At 34.6% G+C, this 16,764-nt stretch overlaps 1 protein-coding gene across 7 annotated transcripts in view; it reads right to left on the bottom strand.

Moving 5' to 3' along the window:
* The window catches only part of CNBD1 (cyclic nucleotide binding domain containing 1), a 757,690-nt gene that overhangs the window by 463,132 nt on the left and 277,794 nt on the right, over window positions 1-16,764 (bottom strand). The gene's annotated exons all lie outside the window — the stretch shown is intronic.

Raw genomic sequence — 16,764 nt, 5'->3', positions numbered from 1 at the left:
ACCTCTTAACATTGAATCCCAAAAGAGGAAAATTGCCCTCCCAGACCCAGGTGGTGCTGAACTAGAGCAAATCTTCCCACCTGGAGCAAGTGCTCCCAGCTGGCAGCACACTCCAAGAGGAGGAATGGTACAGCTATGATACTCTCAGTTAACTCTTCCTAAATTAACCTTTCATATGAGTCACTCTCCACAACCCCATAGCGTAGAGCGAGTAAAGCTGGATGTGCCACATCAATGGAGTACCTTTCACCTGGAAGGAAATGGGTGCCTTCTACTCTAACGATCTGCCTGGCAGACCAAGGTCTTCATGATCTAACTTCTGTAGCCCCATCCTCTGACCTCCTCCACCACCCACTCTATGTTCTAATATCAACTTCAAAGTGTATTTAATGGATGTTAATAGGTTTTAAACTAAAAGAAGACAGTAGAGGAAATTCTGTGGTCAAATTGTTCTGAAAAACACCATATGAAATAAACAGCACTCCTCACTGTGGGTATTTTCAGATCCCTTACTGTGCTAATAGGCATTGTAACTTTCCAAGAAGTACACAGAGTGTCTCCAGATCCTCTTGCGGATTGTTTACTGAGGCACATTTTGAAAAATGCTACTGTAATAAAAGCATTCCCCTTGCAGTTCTGAACAAATCTTGTTCCTTGTGCTTCTAAGCCACTGGACACGTTGGTACTACTGCCTTAACTGTCCTTCCCTCCTCTGCTTCACCAGCTTCCGATGGCCTTTAAGACTCAACACAAGAATCACCTCTTAATTCTTTTTCAGGCTCTAGACCTTCCTGACTTTACTTCTTCTGTTTCTTTAGTAGCTTCTGGCTTTTACATTCATATTACTTTTTACTCTGTATTACTGTCATCCTTTTATTTCACTTTCTATTACACCAAATTGGAGATGCTATAGGTTAAAAAACCGTTCTTTTTTAATCTGTGTATCTTAAACAGCTTGAAAAAATGTAGGCATTTGATAAATAATCATAGAAAGAAGAATGCACTTGGACTTATTTGGGTGTCAATTGTAATTTAACAGGTCGTACAAAGCCTGCCGTCTGCCGCCTGCCACCTGCCTGGCTCTCCACTCTTGTCTCAACACTTGCCATATTCTAGCCATCCTGAACTTCCTTCAGTTCCATGCTACTACTTGTCTCTCTGGCCTTCCCATATAATTTTACCTCTTTCTAATGCTCCCTAAACCTTCTGGTTACTTAACCACCTTACTTATTTTTCATGCATTTTTGTTCTACGGTCTCCCAAAAAGAAATGAGATGCTCTTGTACAGCTCTCAAAGTATAGTTTACAAATTTTATCATCATTGATTATTTCATTTTCTATCCTAGGTAGGTGCAGAAGCCACATCTACTCTGCTCACTCATGTATCTCCATTGCACAGCAGTGTCTGACCCCATTATAGCTGAGCTATAAGTAGCCATTGAATGGATAAACAATTAGTTATGTTTCTCATCCAGGCTTTAAGTATTGGTCTATTTGAAATTTCGTGACATTTATTAAATCAATGTCCCGTTACATGTCCACTTTTAGGTAGTGTGATGAGTGAGGATTTTTCTTTTCTTTTCTGGTCTGCATTGCCTTGGTCCACGATTTGTTACTCTGCATGCCTTACATGACTTACAAATCAATCTCTAACTCATTTGTGTCATGCTGTTGTCTTTCTCTACAAATTATAGCTTAAAGGTCCCTCAGGTTAACTAGAGCATAGAAAAGGCAGAGAAACTCTACAAGAGCTTGTTTCTGTTGACATTAAAATAATGGGTCACAAGATATCCAGAAAATTAATGTAGAAATGGCAGTCTGATATATTTCTTCAGAGAGCAAAATAATTACAGATACAATATGCAATTTTCTTTCCCAAGAGACTAGTAAAGTGCTTCTTCTCCATCACCTTTCAATATTTTATATTGTGGTGGGTAACTATAGCTTTTCTATTCAATTAGGAAAGTCATCAACAAGCAGAAAAGTAAATAGCTAACTAGTCAATTAAAAGACACATGCAAGCATACAGCCACATTACCACTGTTTTTCAAAGTTGATCATTTGTAGAAGGAAGGCTATGGAGCTTCCTTTCTCAACGAATTTGAAGGAAATCATACCAATATAATTATTTTCCTTGCACCTAGTATTTATTTACTGGAAATTGTTTTGATATTATTTAAAAAGAGGAATATTTCCAGGTTAAAAGCCTTAATGGAGGTGAAACTAATATAACACAACTTCCTAAAACTATAATGGCTCCCCTACAGCAAAAGTATAGTATTTCAATCAACTTGCAGACCTTTGTTTTTCAATTATTTTCTTTTGTTTTTAAAACTGATAAATTTTTACTATAATTTGCAAAATAAATATATAAAAATAATAGAAATCCCACTGTAAAAATGTGAAACACATGTGAGGATGGAGTTCATCCATATAGGCATTTGGAATTTGGGGATGATGGACAGCTCAGTATCAAGAGGGCTTGGGAGTTTTCAATCTGGAGCCTTCTCACTCAGGAATATAAGGTTGGTTCTATACCAACCTTGTCCAGCCCACAGCCTGTGGGCCACATGCAGCCCAGGACGACTTTAACTATGGCCCAACACAAATTTGTAAACTTTCTTAAAACGTTATGAGATTTTTTTTTTTTTTTTAGCTCATCAGCTATCATTATTGTTAATGCATTTTATGTGTGGCCAAAGACAACTCTTCTTCCAATGTGGCCTATAAAAGCCAAAAGATTGGACACCCCTGTTACAGAAGTGTGATTTAAATGTAATATTGGTTATCAGTCTTTCCAAAATGTCTCTTTAGCCTTTCTCTTTAGCAAAGCCCTAATATTTCCTTCTCTCTGTAACTATACTCATGTCTCCCTCCATCAGTACCATAGTCAACTCCAGGTCCTCCCCAAATCATTCCACCCTGGGTGTAACTTACAGGTTTTTAAAATGTTTTTCAAAATAAATATTATAATGCCAGTCATCACATTAAACACTTTCAATTTTCTCTTATTGTCAAAACTTTCATGTGCATACTAGGTCTTTTATATTCTAGCCTCAACTTCCCTAGACTCATTTTTGAGGTTTTAAATAAGATGATAAAAAAGTGCTTAGTACTAAAAATGATTATTATAATAATGATGATGATTAAGTTATATAAGAAGCTAAACTTTTAAAGTATAAAAAATTTTCTAATTATCAAGGTAAAAATAATGTGCCCATTGATGAAAATTTACAAAATATGAAAAAGTATAGACCAAAATATGACCCACAACCTTCCAATCAACTAAATTAGTAAACCAATACTAGTATGTGATAATATAGCCTTTCAAAATATTTTTAATATGCATTATCCTAAATTAAGACAGCAAATTAATGGTAAATAATGAGACTGTATAGTATAGAAATAGAAGTCAAAAGGGTGTAACATACACCAGTTTGGTTATTTCCCCATGTCATAAGTGTTGTCTCATACCTAGCAATTGCCCAGAGAATGTGCATGGAATAGCCCCAGAGTGGCTAGGGGTCCATACATTGGACTGTAACATTGTAGGTGTGGTATATTCCCCTTCCTTGCTTTAATTTTCTTTGCAAAACTTAACACCATCTACATACAATATACTTGTATTACTTGCAAAACTTAACACCATTTACGTGCTATATACTTGTATTACTTATTTTCGTTACTATATGTTGCTTTCCCACTAGAAAGTGAGTTTCATTAGTATGGAGAATTTTGAACATTTTGTTCACGGATGAACATATCCCTAGTGCTTAGAACAGTATCTGGTAGATTGTAGATACTTGATATTTGTCAAATGAATGAATGAATATGTATGCACTCCATCTAAATAGGGTCAAAGAATGCTCCTGGTAATTTTCAAAGGACAGAAAACGATGACATCTTAATGATGGTGTATTGGGGAAAACATAGAGACTTCTGGCCACCAACGTACCTACAGTCTTTCTGCTTCCTGCCATTCTGAAGTTTGGTTGGCAACACCTTTTAGATCTGTGAATTACTCTGGTAATTGAACAAGACAGCATTAACCTTAAAGTTACCTTAGCTTAGCCAAACTTTACATAGGCTTCTTCCTGAAGATAGGCCCCAACCTTCTTTTTCCTAAAGCATTTATTTTAGAACACTTACAACTGTAAATTCTTTCTCTGCTTCTTGAGATGTAATTTTTTCCCCAGCCTCTTTGCTACTTTACAACCCAGAAGTGTCCTTCTCAAGCACCCAAGAGCTATCTCTTTGAAATATAATCATCAAGAAAGACAGAGCCCCTATCTGCTAGTCTCTGTTTGGGAGTAGGGGCCTAACTTCAAAAGGTATCAATTAGCAAACAAATCGGCTAATCACATTGACAACCTCCCCACAACATTCTCTAGTACTTTTCCATTAGCTCACCCCAGAGCTTAAAAACCCACCTGCCTTTTGTTTCAAAGGAGTTGAGTTCAATCTCCATTACTGCAATAATTTTGACCTCTATTACAATTGAATTAAACCTTCCTTGCCTGTTTCATTCTATCCAACGCACTTTTTCTTTGATAAAATCTTTAAATAAATTGTGGGTTTAAATTAAGCAATTCAGATTTAGTTCTCTTTCTTGAGAGGAAAGGAGTATTAGCTCATTCAGAAAGAAACAAAGAATATTAATCTAATATGGTTTAGCTTCACAGGAACTGGTACTGAAACACTATTTAGGATTCAATAAACTCTATAGACTTCAACAGCAGTGAAAAGCCATATAGACCTTCACTCTATTGCATGGTCATTTTTTGTAACTAAATGTTTCTCTATTCCTAATTATAAGGGCTTTGTAAATCAAATACCTGCCTTGTTCTTTTCCATTCTACAAAGCTGTTTTCTACCTGATTTTGTTGTTGTTGTTGTTGTTGTTGTTTTGCCAGAGCCTCGCTCTGTCACCCAGGCTGGAGCGCTGTGGCGCCATCTCGGCTCGCTGCAAGCTCCGCCTCCCGGGTTCACGCCATTTTCCTGCCTCAGCCTCCCCAGTAGCTGGGACTACAGGTGCCCACCACCCCACGAGGCTAATTTTTTGTATTTTTTTAGTAAAGACGTGGTTTCACCATGTTAATCAGGATGGTCTCGATCTCCTGACCTCATGATCCGCCCTCCTCTGCCTCCCAAAGTGCTGGGATTACAGGCGTGAGCCACTGCGCCCAGCCTCTACCTGAATATTTTTCCTTATTAATTATCTTCTATTTCCTCATGATTTGGGATGACCAATGGCCATTGATCCTTATTCCATAAATCTGCTCCATCATTTCACCTTTGATTCCCATTACAGCCCGATTTAAACTATTTTTTTTCTAGTTCGAATTGCTAAGAGAAAGACACATCACACCCCTTTACAAGAGTCCACGTCATGCTCTGTAGGTCAGTCTATGAACTCCCTACCTTAGATCAGGGTCTCATCCCCAAGTCCAATTACATATGCTCAAGAGAGTCAAGATACCTGAAATTTAAACCTGTTTATCCGTAGCCACCAACTGAATCAGGATGGGGGCAGCATGTGAAAATGGCAGACACTATGATGGATATTCTACCCTTGGATTTCCAACACACATACGTTTCTTCCTGTGCACAGAGTGCCAAGGATGCCTCTTATTTAACATCACCTTCCTATTTGGATTCACTATAAATGCATCTTCACCACTTCCAATCAAGTGACAACACAAAATTATGCAACCCTTCATCTCGAAAAAAATGTTATAATGCCATTTCAAAAAATTCTTGCCAGTAGTCCTACTATAATCCTCAATCCAGGGGAGGCCCATCTCTCCTCTAGTACAGTGGCAAACCACCCAGGTATTCTTTTTTTCCTTTCTGAAATCAGTAGACTCAATGTTAAATGTGATCACCATCAATACACACTATATATTTAGCAGTAATAACAAAGAAATAACATATCCTACCTAAGTACAGAAAGAAGAAAAAGACATTTCAACCTCTAGATTTCTGAGCCTAGGTATTCAGGCTGTGTGCCCCATTGATTCAAACATGTAAGAGAATCTGTAGACCATCACCTTTGTGATATGAATTCTCATGACTGTGGTGGGAATGGTGAGAAAACTGATACCTCATTCCTTTGGCAGTGAAATGAATTGCTTCATCAGATAGGGAGATTGCCTGAGTTTTTTGTTTGTTTGTTTGTTTCTTGGCAACAAATCCCCTATGAGTAGTAGCAGCTGTAATATCATAACAGTCCACTTCAGGGTGGGATCACCTAGCTTGCAGAGACTTCTGAAAATATAGGCTCAAATTTATTTGTTTTTATCCTTTATACTCAGGTCTGAATATGTGACCAAGGCCCCTACCATATTATTTTGAGTCGGATCCAGATCCCTCTTCATCAGGACCGGGGAATTTTGGCAGCACATGACTCACAAAAGCTTGGTGGGTTGCCTGTCAATGCTCTCCCCAGGAGTTCTGTGTTCCATAGTTAAATTAAACATCACAGCATGTTAGTCTATGCCTGTTTCTAGATTAGTATTCCCCTTCTCTGCCACAGAACAGCCTGAATTCAAATCTAATTCTGCCTCTTCATAGTTATATCTTGTCAGAAAAGTCATTAACCCATTTGAATCTCTATTCTGTAAAAGAAATAATGACAACAATATTAATAAATCTACTTCATAGGATTTGCCATGGTAAATTACCAAATTTAAAAAGTATAATTTTGTATACATGTTTATGATCATGTTCAACATATAGTAGAGTTCCAATTAATTTAATGACAAATCACGCCATCTCTAAGGCAAGAAAGTTTTTGCAAAATGTGAATGCCTTTATAAAGACTACTACCTAAAATGAAACTGAAAGGAAACAGAAAAAGAGAATACTTTAAATCCTGACAAGGTTGAAGGTAAAAAATCTGAATCATTTATATGAATTTAATTTGTAAAAGCACCATTCAGAAAAATATTTTTCTACAGTACTTATTCAAAAGTTCAACTGATTGCTATTGGAATGCATATATGAATATCTCCTATTTGACAGTATATTTTCTTCAATACATAAACTTTTTAAAAAAACTTTAACATGCTAAAAGAAAAATATATTGCCTAGAAATTTTAAAGAGACCCTTTTCAGAAAGCTATCCTGCATAAAGAAAGACAATTTATACTAAAGATATGAAAACCTGTAACAAATACTCCACAAAAAATAGAAAGTAAGAGTTAGAAACAGAATTAATGTAGCTTTAAAACCACAACCCAATCAGTCCTTCATTGCATGGGAATTCACTAAAAACTAGATCAGTGCTGACAGTTTCCTTTTTTTTGGCTAGGGTGTTCAAAATTAAAATTTATTATTCTTGAAGTTATGAAGCATCCCATGTACTAAAAAAATAGGCTAAATCATGTCATATTCAAACAATTTTGGACTAGACAGAAATAAATTACTATTCATGTGCAGGTTTTAGAAGCTCTCAATGTTCAATGAATTTAGTAGAAATTACCCTGAGCATTATTTCAAGAAGGTTTAAGTTAATTTAAATATTGAATAAGACATTTACAAATGTAGTCAGAAATATATATATTTTAAATTCTTGGATGATAAGACCACTAGCCATTATCAATAAGCAATCACATTAACAAAAGTTGCTATATAAGTAAAAAAAAAATAAAGTATTAATTCAAAACAGCAGAAAAGTATGTCCTTCATGTATACAAGAGATATTTAATGAGCACCATCAAAGGCCCAGGTAGTATTCTAATGGCTTGTGTGAAAAATAGTGATGAGGATGCTGCTGCTCTCATGGATGTTGTATTCTGGAAATTAGGGGGTATTACGTAGATGATAGAGAGATATACAGAGATAAAAATAAACAATAACATATCACATAGAGGAAAAATAAGGCATTTAGTACAGAGTGACTAGGTAACTCTAGTAGTCAGAAAAGGCTCTAAGAAATTGCATTAGTCTGAGATCTTAATGACAAAAGGATCAGTTTTAAAAAGATGATGGAGAGAATTTCAAGAAGGAACAGCTAGCACTGATGGCATGGTGGTGATGGAGGAAATGGTATGGAAGGGAGGATTTTGCAGAAAGCAACTGATTCCAATTTTATTTTAAGTATCATAGAAAGCCACTGGCAGATTTAAAGCAGATAATGAACATAATTTGATTTGTGTCTTTAATGTATTTTTAAATCATATATATATATATATACACATACCCTGGTTAAAAAATAAATGATTGAGGAAAGCCTGAGTAGAAGCAGAGAAATCAGTAGGAGGTTATTACAGTGAGCTAGGTGACAGATGATAGTGTTTTGCACTAAGGTTGTCATAATAAGATGGAAAAATTAAAAGATTCAAGACATTGTTTGAATGCATACTTAATAGGACTTGCTAATGTGGACAGGAGTAAGAGAAAAAGAGGAAACATGGAAAACTCTTATGCTGTGGCTGGAATAAGTAGGATAATGGCTCAGCACTGGTCACCAAATGGAGAGATCAGGACTACAGGATGGGTAGGGGAGGGGAATTCAAGTTTAGGCCTTTTATGTTTGCCAGCATAAAGATGATATTTAAAGCCATAGGGCTCAATGAATTACTAAACAAAATAAATTAAGTTGAGAGCACAATTTGACACTTAGGACTAAAGACTTTAGAGAAACGACTTAGAAATATCCATTTCATTGATGTCCTCAAGGCAAGTGTCATAACACATATTATGCAGTTGAAAAAGTAAAGGTATAGAACTGGGTTACCAGTTCTAGTATAGATAATTTGATTAATATTTTTTAAATAATTGCAACAGTCATAACAATTTTATTTGTATGCAAATATATTAGAATTTTAGGAGAGTAAGCACTAGCAAGACATTTTATCTCACTTGGAAGAAAAGAAAGTCTATAATTATAATTGTAAAACTTATATAATTCTAAAATGAACAGAGGACACTGGGCACTATTAAGTTTTAGCAACGTAGAATCTAAACACCATTTATATTGAAAAGAATTCGAAAATATTTGGAGACAGGACTTCACCTCCCAATGCAGAGGCAAAAAAGGAATGAAAATAAGTCCAAATCTTTAAATTTTTATCCCGAGATATAAAATACAACCAATATTTTTCTATAATAATGATAATATAGCTGAGGTAGCCAAAAGTAGAAAGTAAAATATGATCCTGCAGACTGTTAACTTCTGTCGAACTCACCGGTTAAGTATAAATTGGGACTGTTAAATGGGAAAGTCTGGTACACCATGAACTGAAATGGGGATAAATGGATCCCCAAAGGTCGACAACCCAGAAATCCTCAACCCTTCTCTATAGTGTTCTGTTCTTTCTTGTTGCAGATATGTTAATATTTTGGTTTAACACATTTAAAGTCAAGAAGTATTATAAACCCTCTCACAAATAGTAAAAGGATTTTCCAACACTTGAAATCTAATCAACCCCATCTTATATACCATGATTTTTCATTATTCTCTTTCCTTTTGTATTTAATTAAAAATAATTGTTCTCATACTTATCATTATTACTTTATACAAACAGTATTTTATTTACATTATTTTATCTAGATTATTTGCCTATGATTTTTGTTTTGTATCTCAAACCTGGGATCTGGGGTTATTTCATTTCTTCCCAAAATAGGTATTTTAAAAGTTTCTTTGGTTAACATGTGTTAAATGTTGCATATCTAAAAATATATTTATTTTGCCTTCATCCATGGAAGATATTTTTGACAGGTACAAATGCTAAAGTTGACATTAATGTTTCTTCATATTTGAAAGATTATTAATCTATTGTTCTTTGGCTTTCATTTTACTCTTGAGCTATCCACTCCCAATCTATTTGTCATTCTTTTGTAATTGATGTGTATTTTCTCACTGGCTGCTTTGACAATTTTCATTCTGTCTTTGTTCTTCAAACTTACTAAAAAGCACCTAAATAAAAATTTCTTTTGACACCTTAATAGCATATGCTATAAAATTTTTTGTTACTTCTGGAATATCATCACCCATTATATTTTCAAATATTGCCATTCTACCATTTTCTTTATTCTGTCCTCTAGAACTCCAGTTAGATATTTGTTACTGTTCCTTTTAGCATACATATTTCTTAACCACTCTTTTATATTCTACATCCTTTTATATTTTGTATTACATTCTGGTTAGCTCCCGAAACTCTATCATCCATTTTCCTATCTCTCTACTAAACTTTATCTATCTTTTTCACTCAAGTATTTTTTTTTTTTTTTTTGAGACATAGTTTCACTCTCCTTGCCCAGGCTGGAGTGCAATGGCACAATTTGGCTCACCGCAACCTCTGCCTCCTGGGTTCAAGCAATTCTCCTTCCTCAGCCTCCCAAGTAGCTGGGATTACAGGTGCATGCCATCACGCCTGGCTAATTTTGTATTTTTAGTAGAGATGGTGTTTCTCCATGTTGGTCAGGCTGGTCTTGAACTCCTGACTTCAGGTGATCCACCCACCTCGGCCTCCCGAAGTGCTGGGATTCTACAATTATATTTTTTGTATCTAAAATTTCTATTGGGATAGTTTTTAAATCTACCAAGACATTATCGATTGCTTCCTGTAATTGTATCAGTTCCATTTTACTTTTATCCCTTTATATGTTTCAAAATAATTTATATCTTAAATTTGATCATTCCAATATCTGAAGTCATTGGGGGAAATAAATCTATTGTTGTTTCCCTATATCTCAACCATGGTGACTTATTCTCTGCCATGCTTAGTAATTTTGTTTCCTAAAGTAAACTCATTTTAAAATATAATCTGTAAGATTGGTTTGGAACTAAATGAAAGATGCTTTCTCTTGAATTTGAATTTGCATTTGCCCTTTCTGGTTTTAGAAGGTTTTATCAACCGGAGAACACTTTTGTCCCTTCAAGGTTCCAAGCTTAATGTAGGAATTTCAAAGTCAGCTTCTCTAAATTGCGCTGGACTCCCATGGATTTATCTTTCCACCACACCACTGAAATACGCACTTTCCTTCAGGGAAAACTGCTTTATCATTTCATTTTATTTTAGGCACCTTTAAGATTTAACTTATTTTAGCAATTCTTGAAGTGCAATAAACTTTATATTTGTCATAATTTACCCAGGATGCAGTGTTATTTTATCATAGGGACCCTTTAACAGTTATTTTATCAGGAGAATTTATTCTGCAGCACTGCAAAAACTAAAACTAAAGTTTTGTCTTAAAATGATGTTTTTTAAAAATTACATATAAAAGACTTTATTCTCCATGTAACAAACAAGATAGTGAACTCCCAATAGAGATGATGTAGTTCTGGCCATCAGAAAACATTACTATTTCACATACTAAGATCACTCATAGTCCTGATTCAACACAGGTTTGGGTATTTAATTGCTTTTTACAATAATTAAAAATCTATTTCTTAAATGCTCTGATTCCTTGATAATAAATATAAATTTTATAAGACAAATAAGTATGTTTATCAAAAAGAATCAATAGCCTTGTGAAGTTATTGTAATACTCATTTGACATTTTCAGGATTACTTTACATTCTTTGAATAATGTCTAAAATAACCACATACGGCAGTAAATTATTTTGATCAGACTGATATAAATGGAAATCTGTGCATGTTTAATAACAAACACTAGAGCATATTTGTACATATTGAGTTTGAGGGGACTTGAGTGAACTAAATGTGTTGATGTAGGTGCCCTTAGCAGACAATCTGCCGGCTTGAAAAGCTCACTACATTCATAATGGTATGGTGGGTTAGTTAGCCCAAACTTAGAACCAATGTCATGCCCACTTCAAAGAATTAAGGTTTCAGACATCCCTTGGCATATTGTAGAAAAAAGAATGTGAAGACTTGATGTTAGGAATTAAAGGTTAGCTATACCATAGCTACAAAAGCAGGTAAACATGCTGTAATTCAATTGAGTTGCCTGTTTCTAGTGGAGCTAGGATGACCCCAGGTGCAAAGGCCAAGTAACAGGTAATAATAAACAAGGTACCCAATAATAATACACTATATTAATAATATAATAAACAAGGTACCCAAGTCATTAAAATGGTTTGACTTGTAAGTGATTAATTAGTTACAGAGCCCCTAATTTAGAATCAGACCCTAAGATTGAGAACAGACACTAGGTTTGTTTTGTTCACAACTATATTCAGGATGTCTAGAACCACGCCTGCTACCTAACAGAAACTCAATAAACATTTGTTGAATGGATGCATACGCAGACACACGAAAATCTCACGGACAACGAACACAACAAAAAACTCCAGGTTTGTTAAAAACTGATTGACCAAACAGCCAAGATTGTGAAAATGTTCATCAGAATCCGACATTTTAGTGTATCTACAGAAGCCTATTCATTTTTAATCTAAAGTTCTTCAAAATTAATGATTGATTTGAAGCAAAAAGATTTCACAAACTGATTAATTCTGTATAATTATGAATGTAAGAGAGAGACACAATGTACATTTTTGCATATGTAGATAAATACGGCACTATGTAAGATTTAGTACCAATTTAATGTAATTTTTATGTTTTATGTTTTATTTCTAAACATTTTCATAACCTTATGAAGAGTTAAATGTATTTAGCCTAATTACAATACAGTTTAGTTATATATCGTAATGTTAAAACAAGTCTGTCTTCATGTAATTCTATACCCACCTTAAATCTCGTAACTAAATATTTCAACCAAATGGTCCCCAATCCTACCCTTCACAGGTTATCTGTGGAAAAACCCGCAGTTCATTTTATCTGCTCTTACTTGAAGCTTTTGGAAAAATACACAAAATTGTGGCAAAGGACTTCATACTGATTATTCCCAACCTCACTTTTCTTCACAGAATTTTACTCATCTCCAAATAGCATTCTTTCTTATTTGCCATAATCACTCTTCCAAATTTTCACACCTCTCCCAAACACAACCTTCTTTTCATAACATTCCCTGGTAACCTCATTTTTTATCCTTTTTCTGTCTTCTCTACTTTCACCAAATAGATTTCAAAAATTTCTTGACAAATAAATTAATAAACAGACACATTCAAGTGAAAGACTAGTGCCATAATAACTGAGTGTGAATGTTCCAATGTATTTTATGCAATCAATTCTGTTTCACAGTTAAGGAGTCTTTTTTAAACCACTGCCACTGGTTGAGCCTACCCAATTTTTAAAAAATAATTACAGTATAAATTTAATTTTTGCACATGAATAATATGAAAACATATGAAAGATTTAGTGTAGGCCCTGAGTGCTATAAAATTTTAAAAGAGATTGTTTCCATTCTTTCAGAATATAAAATATAATTGGACAAAAGCCCAGATGAAAACTTTTATGAGTGCTCCCATAAGACCTTTTCTAATTGATCCTGTCCATTTTATACGTTATGTTAATAATACATCTGTTGCTCTTCATTTGCTTAATATTATTACAAATCTTTTATATCTTCACCTTTTGGAGTTATTGTTATTTGAAAATATTACACATAGAGACCAATAAAAAAACAACCACTGAAATAAGCTGTACTTATGAGGACTTGGAAAATTCCTAAACCCAGAAAATATTAAAAATGGTTCGAAAAACAGCTGTCTTAAATGGACATTGACTATAGTTAGGAGAATTGGCTGTGTGCTATGATTTGCTGATAATTTAGAATATAGGTCTGCACAGTTATTGAACTAACCTTTTATAATATTCTGTCAACATATATATTGACAGTGTAAGAACATATATGTTTACACAGTCTCTTCCTCTTCATGGAACATAGAAATCAACATCAAATGCAACTCTTATACTTCCATTAAGTTGGTAACAACAGCATTGATTTCTACATCATTTATAGATCACTGGAAATATAGAATGTTGAAATAAGTCACCGTAGGATTTTATAATAATCAATTTTTATGTGGTAGTTATGTAGCTAAATGAAAATTAGATGACTTGTTTACAAACTAAGCGTATTTCTACTAAGTAAATTGATTCTACAAAATCCAATAGTAAATACCATTTGTGAACTGCACAACCTTTAGATGTTTAAAAATAAAAATAATGTTGACAGAATATTTTATTAATGTTCAGAAGTAAAAACTTTAGGAAATGTGTTCTTTTTATGGTCTTTTTTTACAACTTAATATTTGCTAAAGAAAACAAAAGATTTAGGAGACCCAAAAAAGTCACTTTGTATTATTTAATGACAGGAAGACAAGGCACTGGAATGTGTGGCATCCTGCAGAGGAATGTGGTAATGACACCACACATACTGTCACCAGTTATGCTACTCTAGGGCTTCTTGCCATTTCACCTTTTGATAAACTTTTTTTCTTATTAAAGTTTGTGATTCTACATGCTTGACAACTGAAATGGCTGAATCTTTGAATTTTTAATACTTCTAACATGAATCTTGATATAACACAATGCCTTCTTTCTCTAGATAAAAATTCAATACCTCATTGTACTCTCTCCTGCCATCTCATGACTTCAATAAATAATATTACAATAAATCAATCTTTTTACTATTAACAGATTACTTAAGCCATCAAAGCTCTTTTCCATTCACTGTTTTGTAGAATAGTCATCTGCAAGCTCAAGGTTTTATCATTTGCCAGCAATTAGTAAGAAAAAAGTAACAACGTTATGTTTGAGGAAGTATCAATTCTTTCAGGTCACAATAATAAATGAGAAGTACAAAATCTCTGAAGGAAGATAGACCTCAATCTATATCCTATCTCTGTAATTTATTTTGTGGCTTTGATCAAATACATAACATTTTCAGATTATTGGTTATTTCAGTAAGGTGAGCTATATTGTACAAGGTGTGTGTGTATGAGAGAGAGAGAAGAGAGACAGAGACAAAAATTTAATATAGACAATATAAAGTGCTGAAATAACATGTTGTTAGCAATAAATGGGAAAATATGTTTGTCAGCATTAACGGACTATTCTGTGTGGGACTAACGGATCCCCATCTTGAAGTTATTACAAGTTTTTTTTTTCCTTTTCATTTTAGAGAACTGGATCTTGGTGAAACTAACATAATGAGTAAGATAATGTCACACCAAGAACTCAGAACTGTAAATGTAACTTTTGATCTTTCTGAAAATTATTCTGTAATTCAAGCCCCCGTTCCAAATAAGGGTAGATAGCAACAAGTCAATTCTGTTCATCATAGTCAGTTGAGGTATAAGTTAAAGCTGCATAGTTTCCTTGATCTTTTCTCAGGGGAAGCTTTGACATTCACTGTCTACAGAGGAGAGGCTGTCTTACAACGTCAACAACTTGTGGAGGAAGCCTTTGACCCCTAGTCTTTGCTGGCATCAACTTTTCCTCCCATTTCTTCCAGTCCTTCGGCTTGGTTGTGCTATCATTTGTGGCTGCCTGTTCCATCTACCATGAGACACCTTCAAGCCAAGCCCTCCAACTCAACTAAAAACCTCTTATTATTTTGAGATACGTCCCATCAATACCTAATTTATTGAGAGTTTTTAGCATGAAGGGTTGTTGAATTTTGTCAAAGGCCTTTTCTGCATCTATTGAGATAATCATGTGGTTTTTGTCATTGGTTCTGTTTATATGCTGGATTACATTTATTGATTTGCGTATGTTGAACCAGCCTTGCATCCCAGGGATGAAGCCCACTTGATCATGGTGGATAAGCTTTTTGATGTGCTGCTGGATTCGGTTTGCCAGTATTTTATTGAGGATTTTTGCATCAATGTTCATCAAGGATATTGGTCTGAAATTCTCTTTTTTGGTTATGTCTCTGCCAGGTTTTGCTATCAGGACGATGCTGGCTTCGTAAAATGTGTTAGGGAGGATTCCCTCTTTTTCTATCGATTGGAATAGTTTCAGAAGGAATGGTACCAGTTCCTCCTTGTACCTCTGGTAGAATTCAGCTGTGAATCCATCATGTCCTGGACTCTTTTTGGTTGGTAAGCTATTGATTATTGCCACAATTTCAGAACCTGTTATTGGTCTATTCAGAGATTCAACTTCTTCCTGGTTTAGTCTTGGGAGGGTGTATTTGTCGAGGAATTTATCCATTTCTTCTAGATTTTCTAGTTTATTTGCATAGAGGTGTTTGTAGTATTCTCTGATGGTAGATTGTATTTCTGTGGGATCGGTGGTGATATCCCCTTTTTCGTTTTTTATTGCATCTATTTGATTCTTCTCTCTTTTCTTCTTTATTAGTCTTGCTAGCGGTCCATCAATTTTGTTGATCTTTTCAAAAAACCAGCTCCTGGATTCATTAATTTTTTGAAGGGTTTTTTGTGTCTCTATTTCCTTCAGTTCTGCTCTGATTTTAGTTATTTCTAGGCTTCTGCTAGCTTTTGAATGTGTTCGCTCTTGCTTTTCTAGTTCTTTTAATTGTGATGTTAGGGTGTCAATTTTGGATCTTTCCTGCTTTCTCTTGTGGGCATTTAGTGCTATAAATTTCCCTCTACACACTGCTTTGAACGTGTCCCAGAGATTCTGGTATGTTGTGTCTTTGTTCTCGTTGGTTTCAAAGAACATCTTTATTTCTGCCTTCATTTCATTATGTACCCAATAGTCATTCAGGAGCAGGTTGTTCAGTTTCCATGTAGTTGAGCAGTTTTGACTGAGTTTCTTAATCCTGAGTTCTAGTTTGATTGCACTGTGGTCTGAGAGACAGTTTGTTATAATCTCTGTTCTTTTACATTTGCTGAGAAGAGCTTTACTTCCAACTATGTGGTCAATTTTGGAATAGGTGTGGTGTGGTGCTGAAAAAAATGTATATTCTGTTGATTTGGGGTGG

This window comes from Symphalangus syndactylus, chromosome 7 (genome assembly GCF_028878055.3).
Source record: "Symphalangus syndactylus isolate Jambi chromosome 7, NHGRI_mSymSyn1-v2.1_pri, whole genome shotgun sequence".
Taxonomy (NCBI): Eukaryota; Metazoa; Chordata; class Mammalia; order Primates; family Hylobatidae; genus Symphalangus; species Symphalangus syndactylus.
Note: the sequence above shows the minus strand (reverse complement) of the source record. Positions and strands in the feature narration are given on the sequence as shown.